The 12,086-nt window shown below is 50.3% G+C and overlaps 1 protein-coding gene across 2 annotated transcripts in view; it reads left to right on the forward strand.

Moving 5' to 3' along the window:
* LOC136586956 (mycocerosic acid synthase-like polyketide synthase) overlaps positions 1–12,086 on the forward strand; it is a 121,451-nt gene that overhangs the window by 41,153 nt on the left and 68,212 nt on the right. For both annotated transcript variants that reach the window (XM_066585315.1, XM_066585316.1), the window contains exon 2: positions 11,220–11,434. The gene's annotated coding sequence lies outside the window, so the exon portion shown is untranslated. The remainder of the gene's footprint in view (positions 1–11,219; positions 11,435–12,086) is intronic.

The following is a 12,086-nucleotide window of genomic DNA, read 5'->3' on the forward strand; positions in this document are numbered from 1 at the left end:
TAACGAAAAATTGGTTCAAGTTAAAGTTCCAACGCTTTTAAGAGCATTGAAACGTATAAAAAATTTTTAGAAAAATTATATGAGTGAGCCTTGTGGCCCTAAGAAAAATTGCCCGTTCAGCGTGATTACGTGAGGTTTCAAGAGGAGGAGCAGGAGGAGGAGGATGAATATTATACACAGATTGATGAAGCAGAAATGTCCCTTCCATCCGCGGGTGCAGCCTACATATTGCTTAGGTATCGCTGCTGTCCGCTGGTGGAGAAGAGAAGTCTGGGGAAATCCAGGCTTTGCTCATCTTGATGAGTGTTAGCCTGTCGGCACTGTCGGTTGACAGGCGGGTACGCTTATCTGTGATGATTCCCCCAGCCGCACTAAATACCCTCTCCGACAAGACGCTAGCCGCAGGACAAGCAAGCACCTCCAGGGCATACAGCGCTAGTTCAGGCCACGTGTCCAGCTTCGACACCCAGTAGTTGTAGGTGGCAGAGGCGTCACGGAGGACGGTCGTGCGATCGGCTATGTACTCCCTCACCATCCTTTTACAGTGCTCCCGCCGACTCAGCCTTGACTGGGGAGCGGTGACACAGTCTTGCTGGGGAGCCATAAAGCTGTCCAGGCCCTTAAAGACTGTTGCACTGCCTGGGCTGTACATGCTGCTCGATCTCCGCACCTCCCCTGCTACCTGGCCCTCGGAACTGCGCCTTCTGCCACTAGCGCTGTCGGATGGGAATTTTAGCATCAGCTTGTCCGCCAGGGTCCTGTGGTATAGCAACACTCTCGAACCCCTTTCCTCTACGGGAATGAGAGTGGGAAGGTTCTCCTTATAGCGTGGGTCGAGCAGTGTGTACACCCAGTAATCCGTAGTGGCCAGAATGCGTGTAACGCGAGGGTCACGAGAAAGGCATCCTAACATGAAGTCAGCCATGTGTGCCAGGGTACCTGTACGCAACACATGGCTGACCGCACTAGGAAGATCACTTTCAGGATCCTCCTCCTCCTCCTCCTCCTCCTCCTCAGGCCATACACTCTGAAAGGATGACAGGCAAGCAGCATGGGTACCGTCAGCAGTGGGCCAAGCTGTCTCTTCCCCCTCCTCCTCATGCTCCTCCTCCTCCTCCTGAACGCGCTGAGATATAGACAGGAGGGTGCTCTGACTATCCAGCAACATACTGTCTTCCCCCGACTCTGTTTCCGAGCGCAAAGCGGCTGCCTTTATGGTTTGCAGGGAACTTCTCAAGATGCATAGCAGAGGAGGCTGAATTGAGGAGGCTGACTCCCACTGCGCCGCCCATGTTGGAGTTGGTATTCCACTATAGCTCTATGCTGCTCATAGAGCCTAGCCAACATGTGGAGCGTAGAGTTCCACCGTGTGGGCACGTCGCACAGCAGTCGGTGCACTGGCAGATTAAACCAATGTTGCAGGGTGCGCAGGGTGGCAGCGTCCGTGTGGGACTTCCGGAAATGTGCGCAGAGCCGGCGCACCTTTCCGAGCAGGTCTGACAAGCGTGGGTAGCTTTTCAGAAAGCGCTGAACCACCAAATTAAAGACGTGGGCCAGGCATGGCACGTGCGTGAGGCTGCCGAGCTGCAGAGCCGCCACCAGGTTACGGCCGTTGTCGCACACGACCATGCCCGGTTGGAGGCTCAGGGGCGCAAGCCAACGGTCGGTCTGCTCTGTCAGACCCTGCAGCAGTTCGTGGGCCGTGTGCCTCTTCTCTCCTAAGCTGAGTAGTTTCAGCACGGCCTGCTGACGCTTGCCCACCGCTGTGCTGCCACGCCGCGCGACACCGACTGCTGGCGACGTCCTGCTGCTGCTGACACATCTAGATTGCGAGACAGAGGTTGAGGAGGAGGAGGAGGAGGAGGAGGGTGCTTTAGTGGAGGAAGCATAGACCGCCGAACATACCACCACCGAGCTGGGGCCCGCAATTCTGGGGGTGGGTAGGACGTGAGCGGTCCCAGGCTCTGACTCTGTCCCAGCCTCCACTAAATTCACCCAATGTGCCGTCAGGGAGATGTAGTGGCCCTGCCCGCCTGTGCTTGTCCACGTGTCCGTAGTTAAGTGGACCTTGCCACTAACCGCATTGGTGAGGGCGCGTACAATGTTGCGGGAGACGTGGTCGTGCAGGGCTGGGACGGCACATTGGGAAAAGTAGTGGCGACTGGGAACTGAGTAGCGCGGGGCCGCCGCCGCCATCATAGCTTTGAAAGCCTCCGTTTCCACAACCCTATACGGCAGCATCTCAAGGCTGATAAATTTGGCTATGTGGACGGTTAACGATTGAGCGTGCGGGTGCATGGCGGCGTCCTTGCGCTTGCGCTCCAACACTTGCGCTAGCAATGGCTGGACTGTGCGGTGCGAGACATTAGTGGATAGGGCTGAGGACAGCGGAGGTGAGGGTGTGGGTGCAGGCCAGGAGACGGTAGTGCCTGTGTCCTGAGAGGGGGGTTGGATCTCAGTGGCAGGTTGGGGCACAGGGGGAGAGGCAGCGGTGCAAACCGGAGGCGGTGAACGGCCTTCGTCCCACCTTGTGGGCTGCTTGGCCATCATATGTCTGCGCATGCTGGTGGTGGTGAGGCTGTTGGTGGTGGCTCCCCGGCTGATCTTGGCGCGACAAAGGTTGCACACCACTGTTTGTCGGTCGTCAGGCGTCTCTGTGAAAAACTGCCAGACCTTAGAGCACCTCGGCCTCTGCAGGGTGGCATGGCGCGAGGGTGCGCTTTGGGAAACAGTTGGTGGATTATTCGGTCTGGCCCTGCCTCCACCCCTGGCCACCGCACTGCCTCTTGCAACCTGCCCTGCTACTGCCCGTGCCTGCCCCTCTGAAGACCTGTCCTGAGTAGGCGTTGCACACCAGGTGGGGTCAGTCACCTCATCGTCCTGCTGCTCTTCCTCCGAATCCTCTGTGCGCTCCTCCCTCGGACTTACTGCCCTTACTACTACCTCACTGCAAGACAACTGTGTCTCATCGTCATCGTCCTCCTCACCCACTGAAAGGTCTTGAGACAGTTGCCGGAAGTCCCCAGCCTCATCCCCCGGACCCCGGGAACTTTCCAATGGTTGTGCATCAGTGACGATAAACTCCTCTGGTGGAAGAGGAACCACTGCTGCCCAATCTGAGCATGGGCCCTAGAACAGTTCCTGGGAGTCTTCCTGCTCCTGAGCATGTGTCATTGTAGTGGAGTGAGGAGGCTGGGAGGAAGGAGGAGCAGCAGACAGAGGATTCGGATTTGCAGCACTGGACGGCGCAGAACTCTGGGTGGATGATAGCTTGCTCGAAGCACTTTCTGCCATCCACGACAGGACCTGCTCACACTGCTCATTTTCTAATAAAGGTCTCCCGCGTGGACCCATTAATTGGGCGATGAATGTGGGGACGCCAGAAACGTGCCTCTCTCCTAATCCCGCAGCAGTCGGCTGCGACACACCTGGATCAGGAGCTCGGCCTGTGCCCACACCCCCACTTGGGCCTACGCGTCCTCGGCCGCGTCCACGTCCTCTAGGCCTACCCCTACCCCTCAGCATGCTGTATTACCAGTGATTTCCAAGCCAGGAAAGAAATTGGCGCAAGCCTGCAGCCAAAATAGAATTTTTTCCCTTGTTTTTCAAAGGACAAGCCACACTGCGTGTATTCAATGAATACTACTAAGTTTAATAACTGTGTTGTGGCCCTGCAAATGTGTCAGAGAACTGCAGTGATGCAAAGTTATTCGCTACAGCAGATCAGGGATTTCCCATGCAGGAAAAAAATTGGCGCAAGCCTGCAGTAAAACGTAGCTGGCTGCGTCTGATTTTTTTTAACGTTCTGCGCGCAGCACACACGTACCCAGAGCCCTGAGGACTGTCAGAGGCAGGCGAAATAGAATTTTTTCCCTTGTTTTTCAAAGGAAAAGCCACACTGCGTCTATTCAATGAATAATGTATGTCTTCTGGCCCTGCCTACACAATTTAATCCCTGTAGTATTAATGCCGGGTGCAATGGTCTGCACAGCCGGTTTTGAGAAAAAAAAAAAATATGCAACACTGCTAACAGCAGCCTGGACAGTACTGCACACGGATAGATGTGGCCCTAGAAAGGACCATTGGGGTTCTTGAAGCCTACACTCACTGCTAACACTCTCCCTGCCTAACCACCACTTCTGTCCCTATTGCAGGGCGCAATGCTCTGCAGATCCAATTTTGAAAAAAAATACAGTGCTAACACAGTACTGCACACTATTAGATGTGGCCCTGAGAAGGACCGTTGGGGTTCTTGAAGCCTACACTAACTCCTAACGCTCTCCCTACAGCAGCTCCAGCACGATACCACTTTCCCTCAGCTAACTCACAAGGCATCTGAGCCGAGCCGCGGGAGGGGCCGATTTTTATACTCCGGTGACATCAGATCTCCCCAGCCACTCACAGCAGGGGGGTGGTATAGGGCTTGAACGTCACAGGGGGAAGTTGTAATGCCTTCCCTGTCTTTCAATTGGCCAGAAAAGCGCGCTAACGTCTCAGAGAGGAAACTGAAAGTAACCGGAACACCGCGTGGTACTCGTTACGAGTAACGAGCATCCCGAACACCCTAATATTCGCACGAATATCAAGCTCGGACGAGTACGTTCGCTCATCTCTAGGGTTAAACCAAAAGACAATTTTAAAAGTCTATGAGGAAATAGGGGTGACACAAGAAGTGGTAGTGTGTGTTCTGTACAATGATTGTTTATCTTTTATATAAATAGAGTAATAAATATATATATATATATATATATATATATATATATATATATCACTAGCTGATACACCCGGCTTCGCCCGAGTTAATTTGGTACTGGTGTTTATCTGGTGTTCACACGGAAAATCTTATGAAGTCGTGGTTACTTAAGAGATACTGAGGAAAAACATATGTTTACCATTTTGCATAGTTCTCTGCGTTACCCAGGAAACACCATGGGGAGGTAACCATGCGAAGTTTCCTTCATATAAAATGACCTCAGGAAGTGAGAGAATTAGATTACGTACATACAATTTGGACACTAATTCTTTTGCACTTAGAATTGAATAATCGAGTTGGGACTAGAGATGAGCGAGCACCAAAATGCTCGGGTGCTCGTTACTCGAGTCGAACTTTCAGTGATGCTCGAGAGTTCGTTTCGAGTAACGAACCCCATTGAAGTCAATGGGCGACCCGAGCATTTTTGTATATCCCGATGCTCGCTAAGGTTTTCATTTGTGAAATCTGCAAAACACAAGAAAGTGATGGAAACGACACAGAAACAAATAGGGCAGGCGAGGAGCTACATTTTGGGCTGCATCTCAAGTTCCCAGGTCCCACTATTAAGCCACAATAGCGGCAAAAGTGAGACCCCCCCCCACTGTCAGCGTAAAGATCGTTCTCCTCTGCCACAGCTGTAACAACTGTGGCAGAGAAGAACGATGTTAGCCCATTGAATTCAATGGAGCCGGCAATACAGCCGACTCTATTGAAAGCAATGGGCTGCCGGCGATCGCGGGATGAATTGTCGGGAAGGGGTTAAATATATAAGCCCTTCCCTGCAATTCATCTAGAAATGTGTAAAAATAAAAAATATATATATACTCACCTGGTCCCGGCAGAACGATGTTAGCCCATTGAATTCAATGGAGCCGGCAATACAGCCGACTCCATTGAAAGCAATGGGCTGCCGGCGATCGCGGGATGAATTGTCGGGAAGGGGTTAAATATATAAGCCCTTCCCTGCAATTCATCCAGAAATGTGTAAAAATAAAAAATATATATATATACTCACCTGGTCCCGGCAGATGGAGTTCAGCCCGGCAGGCTGCAGTTCTCCTGAACTGCTCTGAACAGCTGTGAGTAGTATTCAGCAGCCGGGGATTTAAAATCCCCGCCTGCTGAATGAGATGCCTCTGGTCACAGCCTGACCAAACAGAGGCATCCCTCACTCACACCCATTCATGAATTTATGAATGGGTGAGGGAGGGCTGCCTCTGATTGGCTCAGCGCAGGGACAGCTGAGAGCTGCCCCTGAGCCAATCAGAGGCAGCCCTCACTCACCCATTCATGAATTCATGAATGGGTGTGAGTGAGGGATGCCTCTGATTGGTCAGGCTGTGACCAATCAGAGGCATCTCATTCAGCAGCCGGGGATTTTAAATCCCCGGCTGCTGAATACTACTCACAGCTGTTCAGAGCAGTTCAGGAGAACTGCAGCCTGCTGCGCTAAACTCCGTCTGCCGGGACCAGGTGAGTATGTATATATTTTTTATTTTTACACATTTCTGGATGAATTGCAGGGAAGGGGTTATATATTTAACCCCTTCCCGACAATTCATCCCGCGATCGCCTGCAGCCCATTGCTTTCAATGGAGTCGGCTGTATTGCCGGCTCCATTGAATTCAATGGGCTAACATCGTTCTGCCGAGACCAGGTGAGTATATATATATTTTTTATTTTTACACATTTCTAGATGAATTGCAGGGAAGGGCTTATATATTTAACCCCTTCCCGACAATTCATCCCGCGATCGCCGGCAGCCCATTGCTTGCAATGGAGTCGGCTGTATTGCCGGCTCCATTGAATTCAATGGTCAGTCCTCGTTTAATCGAGACGAGTACCGCGTGGTGCTCGTCTCGAGTAACGAGCATCTCGAGCACCCTAATTCTCGAACAAGCATCAAGCTCGGACGAGTATGCTCGCTCATCTCTAGTTGGGACCTATTAACTTTTCATATTTATGACACAATCAATGCTTGTGCCAAATTTCATGTTTCTATGACATTGGGAAGTGAGAGATTTGGATTATGTACGTAAAATTTGGATGCTAATTCTTTTGCACATAGAATTGAATAATGGAGTTGGGACCCATTAGCTTTTCCTATTTATGACATAATCAATGCTCGTGCCAAATTTCCCGTTTCTATGACACCGGAAAGTGAGAAAATTACATACCGCACGTAAAATTTGGACGCTAATTCTTTTGCGCATAGAATTGAATAATGGAGTTGGGACCCATTAGCTTTTCCTATTTATGACATAATCAATGCTCGTGCCAAATTTGCCGTTTCTATGACACCGGAAAGTGAGAAAATTATATACCGCTCGTAAAATTTGGACGCTAATTCTTTTGCGCATAGAATTGAATAATGGAGTTGGGACCCATTAGCTTTTCCTATTTATGACATAATCAATGCTCGTGCCAAATTTCCCGTTTCTATGACACAGGAAAGTGAAGAAATTACATTCCGCACGTAAAATTTGGACGCTAATTCTTTTGCGCATAGAATTGAATAATGGAGTTGGGACTTATTAACTTTTCCTATTTATGACATAATCAATGCTCGTGCCAAATTTCATGTTTCTATGACACCAGAAAGTGAGAAAATTAGATTCTGTACGTAAAATTTGGACGCTAATTCTTTTGCGCATAGAATTGAATAATCGAGTTGGGACCCATTAGCTTTTCCTATTTATGACATAATCAATGCTCGTGCCAAATTTCCTGTTTCTATGACACCGGAAAGTGAAGAAATTACATTCCGCACGTAAAATTTGGATGCTAAAATTTGCGCATAGAATTGAAAAACTACCACACCTTAGAGCACCTTGGCCTCTGCAGGGTGGCATGGCGCGATGGGGTGCTTTGGGAAACAGCTGGTGGATTATTCGCTCTGGCCCTGCCTCTACCCCTGGCCACCCCACTTCCTCTTCCAACCTGTCCTGCGGCTGCAATTCCCTGCCCCTCTGAAGACCTGCCCTCAGTTGGCTTATCACACCAGGTGGGGTCAGTCACCTCATCGTCCAGCGGCCCTTCCTCCGAATCCTCTGTGCACTCCTCCCTCAGACTTACTGCCCTTACTACTACCTCACTGATAGACAACTGTGTCTCATCGTCATCGTCCTCCTCACCCACTGAAAGCTCTTGAGACAGTTGACGGAAGTCCCCAGCCTCATCCCCCGGACCCCAGGAACTTTCCAAAGGTTGGGCATCGGTCACGACAAACTCCTCCAGTGGGAGAGGATTCGGAACCATTGTTGCCCAATCTGGGCAGGGGCCCGAGAACAGTTCCTGGGAGTCTGCCCGCTCCTCAGAATGTGTCATTTTCATGGAGTGAGGAGGCTGGGAGGAGCAGCAGCCAGAGGATTCAGAGTTGCAGCAGTGGACGGCGTAGAAGACTGGGTGGTCGATAGATTGCTGGATGCACTGTCTGCCATCCACTACAGGACCTGCTCACACTGCTCGGTTTTTAATAAAGGTCTACGACGTGGACCCAAAAATTGGGATATGAAGCTGGGGACCCCAGAAACTGTCCTCTCTCCCACTCCCAAAGCAGCCGGCTGTGATTCGCCTGGACCAGGAACTCGACCTATACCCACACCCTCACTTGGAACTCCGCGTCCTCGCCCGCGTCCATGTCCTCTATCCCTACCCCTACCCCTACCCTCAGCATGGTGGATTAGGAATAGAGCCGACACTGAGCGCTGTGAAAATTTATTTGAATTATTGCCACGCAGTTGGTGCCTGCCAACGGTTATACAACGCAAAAAGAAGCCTGAGATAAATTATAAGGAAGGATGCAAGCAGGACTAGCTGTGCACTATGCAGTAGAGATTCACCTCAAGTCCCACAGGCCACGCAGTAATGTGCACTGGGTTACAAGCAGACGTAAAAAAGGATTCCTTTTTTACAATTAGTTTTTCTGCAATGCAGGCAATTGAGCGTGTATTGGACTCTCCCTGTCAGGATTGGCTGCTATCGGGGTCGCTGTGGCCGCACGGCAGACGCTGTCGCCACTGCTGCAATTGCGCGATGCAGGGGGACTCCTACGCTGGTCATCACTCCTGCCTGCCCAGCTCCTACATGGCGCAGAGGTGCTAGGAGCATAGCAGCTGCTGCCCGGCGCTGTGTTCCTGTTTCCATGGCAGCCTGCTGCATCTCCACTGACCTAGCCTGGTCTGCTAGTGCTGAGGGAGGTTCTCCCAGCCTTTCTGATTATCATGCTGCTGTCCGATGCTCCGCCCCAATCAGCTGCTGGGGCGGGAGCTCTGACAGCATTTAAACCCCTCAGTTGCTTCCTGACACTGCCAGTGTTTGTATAGGCTTCCTTGCACTCACCAGCGTTACCTTGTATTCCTGTTTATTAGTGTATTGACCTCAGCTTTTTCCCTGACCTGACTTCCTCTCCTCCTTCTGTACTGCGTCTCTCCGGACTGACTTTAAGTGCTTGACCTTTGGCTTGCTCTTGGACTGGTTTGCTGGTTTCCCTTTGTGCATCGCTCTGTTTGTCTGTCCATTTGCTTTCTGTTTCCAGGGATTGTGGATTTCCCCAGCATTCCCCTAGCCAGTGTAGGGACCGTCGCCCAGTTGCCCGCCTGGGGTTAGCCAGGAGTGGAGGCAAGTAGGCAGGGACAGGGGTTGTGGGCTACGGGCTACGTTGCAGGGACCCCCGACTCCTGCTTTCCCTGGTTTCCTGACACTCCCTCTATGGCTGTTTGGCACCATACACTGCGCCGGCAGCTGACTGGTAACACAGAGCGTTGTAAAAAATTTGTGGTTTCTTGGCGTACACTTAGAGGCAGACAGCGCTGAAGTTACGCTAAGTTCGGACAGAAAAACATTTAAATGAAGGCTGCACGCAGGCCTTGCTGTGCACTATGCAGTTTGGATGGACGTGAAGTCCCACAGGCCACGCAGGCAAATGCACTGGGTCACCGGTAGCCGTAAAAAGGATTTCTTTTTTAAATGTCCTTTTTTTTTCTATGCAATGCAGGCTGAGGCTATGCAGTGTGTATTGCACTTTCAATCTATGGGTGTCGGGCACACCGTGAACGTCTGAGACAGCACACGTATAACAGAGCGGTGTAAAAAATTTGTGGTTTCTTGGCGTACACTTGGAGACAGACAGCGCTGATGTTATGCTAACTGCGGACAAAAAAATATTTAAAAGAAGGCTGCTCGCAGGCTCTGCTGTGCAATACTGCGGTACTACAACTCCCAGCAACCACGGAGTTAAATGCACACGGTCACAGGTAGCCCTAAGAAGGACCGTTGGGGTTCTTGTAGACAGGATTCTACACTACCATTGTCCCTGCCTGACCAATACTACCCCTATACTCAAGTACAGACTGCAGCCTGAGAACGCTATAGCCTGCACGCCCGATATACATTAAAAAAAAAGTGCAAAACTGCTCATAGCAGCCACAACAGTAATGCACTAGGTGAGCTGTGGCCCTAAGAAGGACCTTTGTGGTTCTTGAAGACGCTAACACTCTCCCTATAGCAGCAGCAGCAGCACTATCCCTGATCTCTCTTAGCGTGTGTCTGTGGCGAGCCGCTGGCTGGCCCACTTTAAATACTCGGCGGTCAGTTGATCTTGTCAGCCACCCACTGCAGGCGGGGTGGGATAGGGCTGGAACGTCACAGGAGGAAATTGTAATGCCTTCCTTGTGTTACTATTGGCCAGAAAATGGCGCAAATTTCTCAGGGAAGGAAATGGAATTGACTCGAACACTGTGTGGTGCTCGTCTCAAGTACCCTAATACTCGAACGAGCATCAAGCTCGGATGAGTACACTCGCTCATCTCTACTAAACATTGTCAGCCAATCAGCGTTCTTTGGGAGGTGCACACCGGACAACTGAACGCCTCCAAACAAGTTGGCACTTTGTTGTTTTCTTTCCACTCAATTCTATTAACACGAGTCGATAATTCAGCCAAAAATTATAATTTTGAAACCCCCACAGATCAGCTGTTTAAAGAGGACGCAGCACTTATGTGAGCGCTGCACCTTCAAGTGAATGGTATCAGCCGCTATACCAGGCACCACCACTATAAAATGTACGGCACTGTGCTGGTATGGACTGGACTGATGTGGCCATGGTGCTCACCCAGCTGTTACATCCCTGTTTGGAAAGGACTTGGCTTCCAAGCCTACACCATATCAACCCTGTGCACCTCAGATGTAAATGTCCGTCCTGGAGTGCTACGGGGTTATCAGATAATTTTGTTTAATTAGATGGCAGAAATTGTGTAGAATTGGTATAATGAGAAGTTGTATATAGTAACTCAGCGAGATTCAAGTTAACATAAGGGTGGACATATATTAAAATACTGAACAGGTCTGATTACTAAAGTAATTATGTTGGAATGTTTCAGAAAATAGGAGGCACTGAGACACACCTTGTGATGTTCTATACATTATCATTTACCCGAGGGTACTGCTTTATATTCAATATATATAGAAGAGGCTCTGCTGTCATCAAAAGTACTGGGAGTGGGGGAGATAGATGGAACCTTCGCTACTTCTCCTATCTTCCATAACGCATGAAGTTGGACAAGACAACTTGACACCCTTGAATTCTGCCAAGCCAGATTTCTCCTAAACTCCATCCATTGCCAGCGCACGCTACCACAGCGTTATTGGACAGTAGGGGGCTAACGATACATTTCTAAAACGGTAAATATATCTTTGCATAATAAACCCTGCAACTTTCTAATATTGTTTCATTTCCTCACTATTTTCAATATTTTCTGTGTGTCAGAGCCTTTTCTGAGTTTACACTTGCAACTGTAAGGGCTACAGATGAGCGAACGTACTCGTTTTGAGTAATTGCTCGATCGAGCATCGCTATTTTCGAGTACCTGGCTACTCGGGTGCAAAGATTTGGGGGGCGCCGGGGAGCGGGGGATGGCGTGCTGGAGAGGAGGGTAGCAGTGGGGAACAGGGGGGAGCTCTCTCTCTCTCTAACTCTCGCCCCCCCCCCCCCCGCTCACCCACGGCGCCCCCCGAATCTTTTCACCCGAGTAGAGAAGTACTCGAAAATCGCGGTGTTTGAGTGAAAAAGGGGCGTGGCAGAGTACGTTCGCTCATCTCTAGTAAGGGCTCATGCGTACAATGCTGCGAGTACATTCCAGCGTTGTACGCATCGCAGCCCATATGCTTTGCCAGCAGACAGCCAGCAGAGATTGTGTAGGGCTGCAGTTGGCACTGCGTATGTCCAAGAATATGATATCACTGACATGCGCAGTGTGTTTTTTTTTTTTTTTTTTTCAAAACTCCCCGCTCTGAACAGAGTATTTAAACGCTTCTAATATGAAATGCCTACGTA

Source organism: Eleutherodactylus coqui, chromosome 12 (genome assembly GCF_035609145.1).
Source record: "Eleutherodactylus coqui strain aEleCoq1 chromosome 12, aEleCoq1.hap1, whole genome shotgun sequence".
Classification (NCBI taxonomy): domain Eukaryota; kingdom Metazoa; phylum Chordata; class Amphibia; order Anura; family Eleutherodactylidae; genus Eleutherodactylus; species Eleutherodactylus coqui.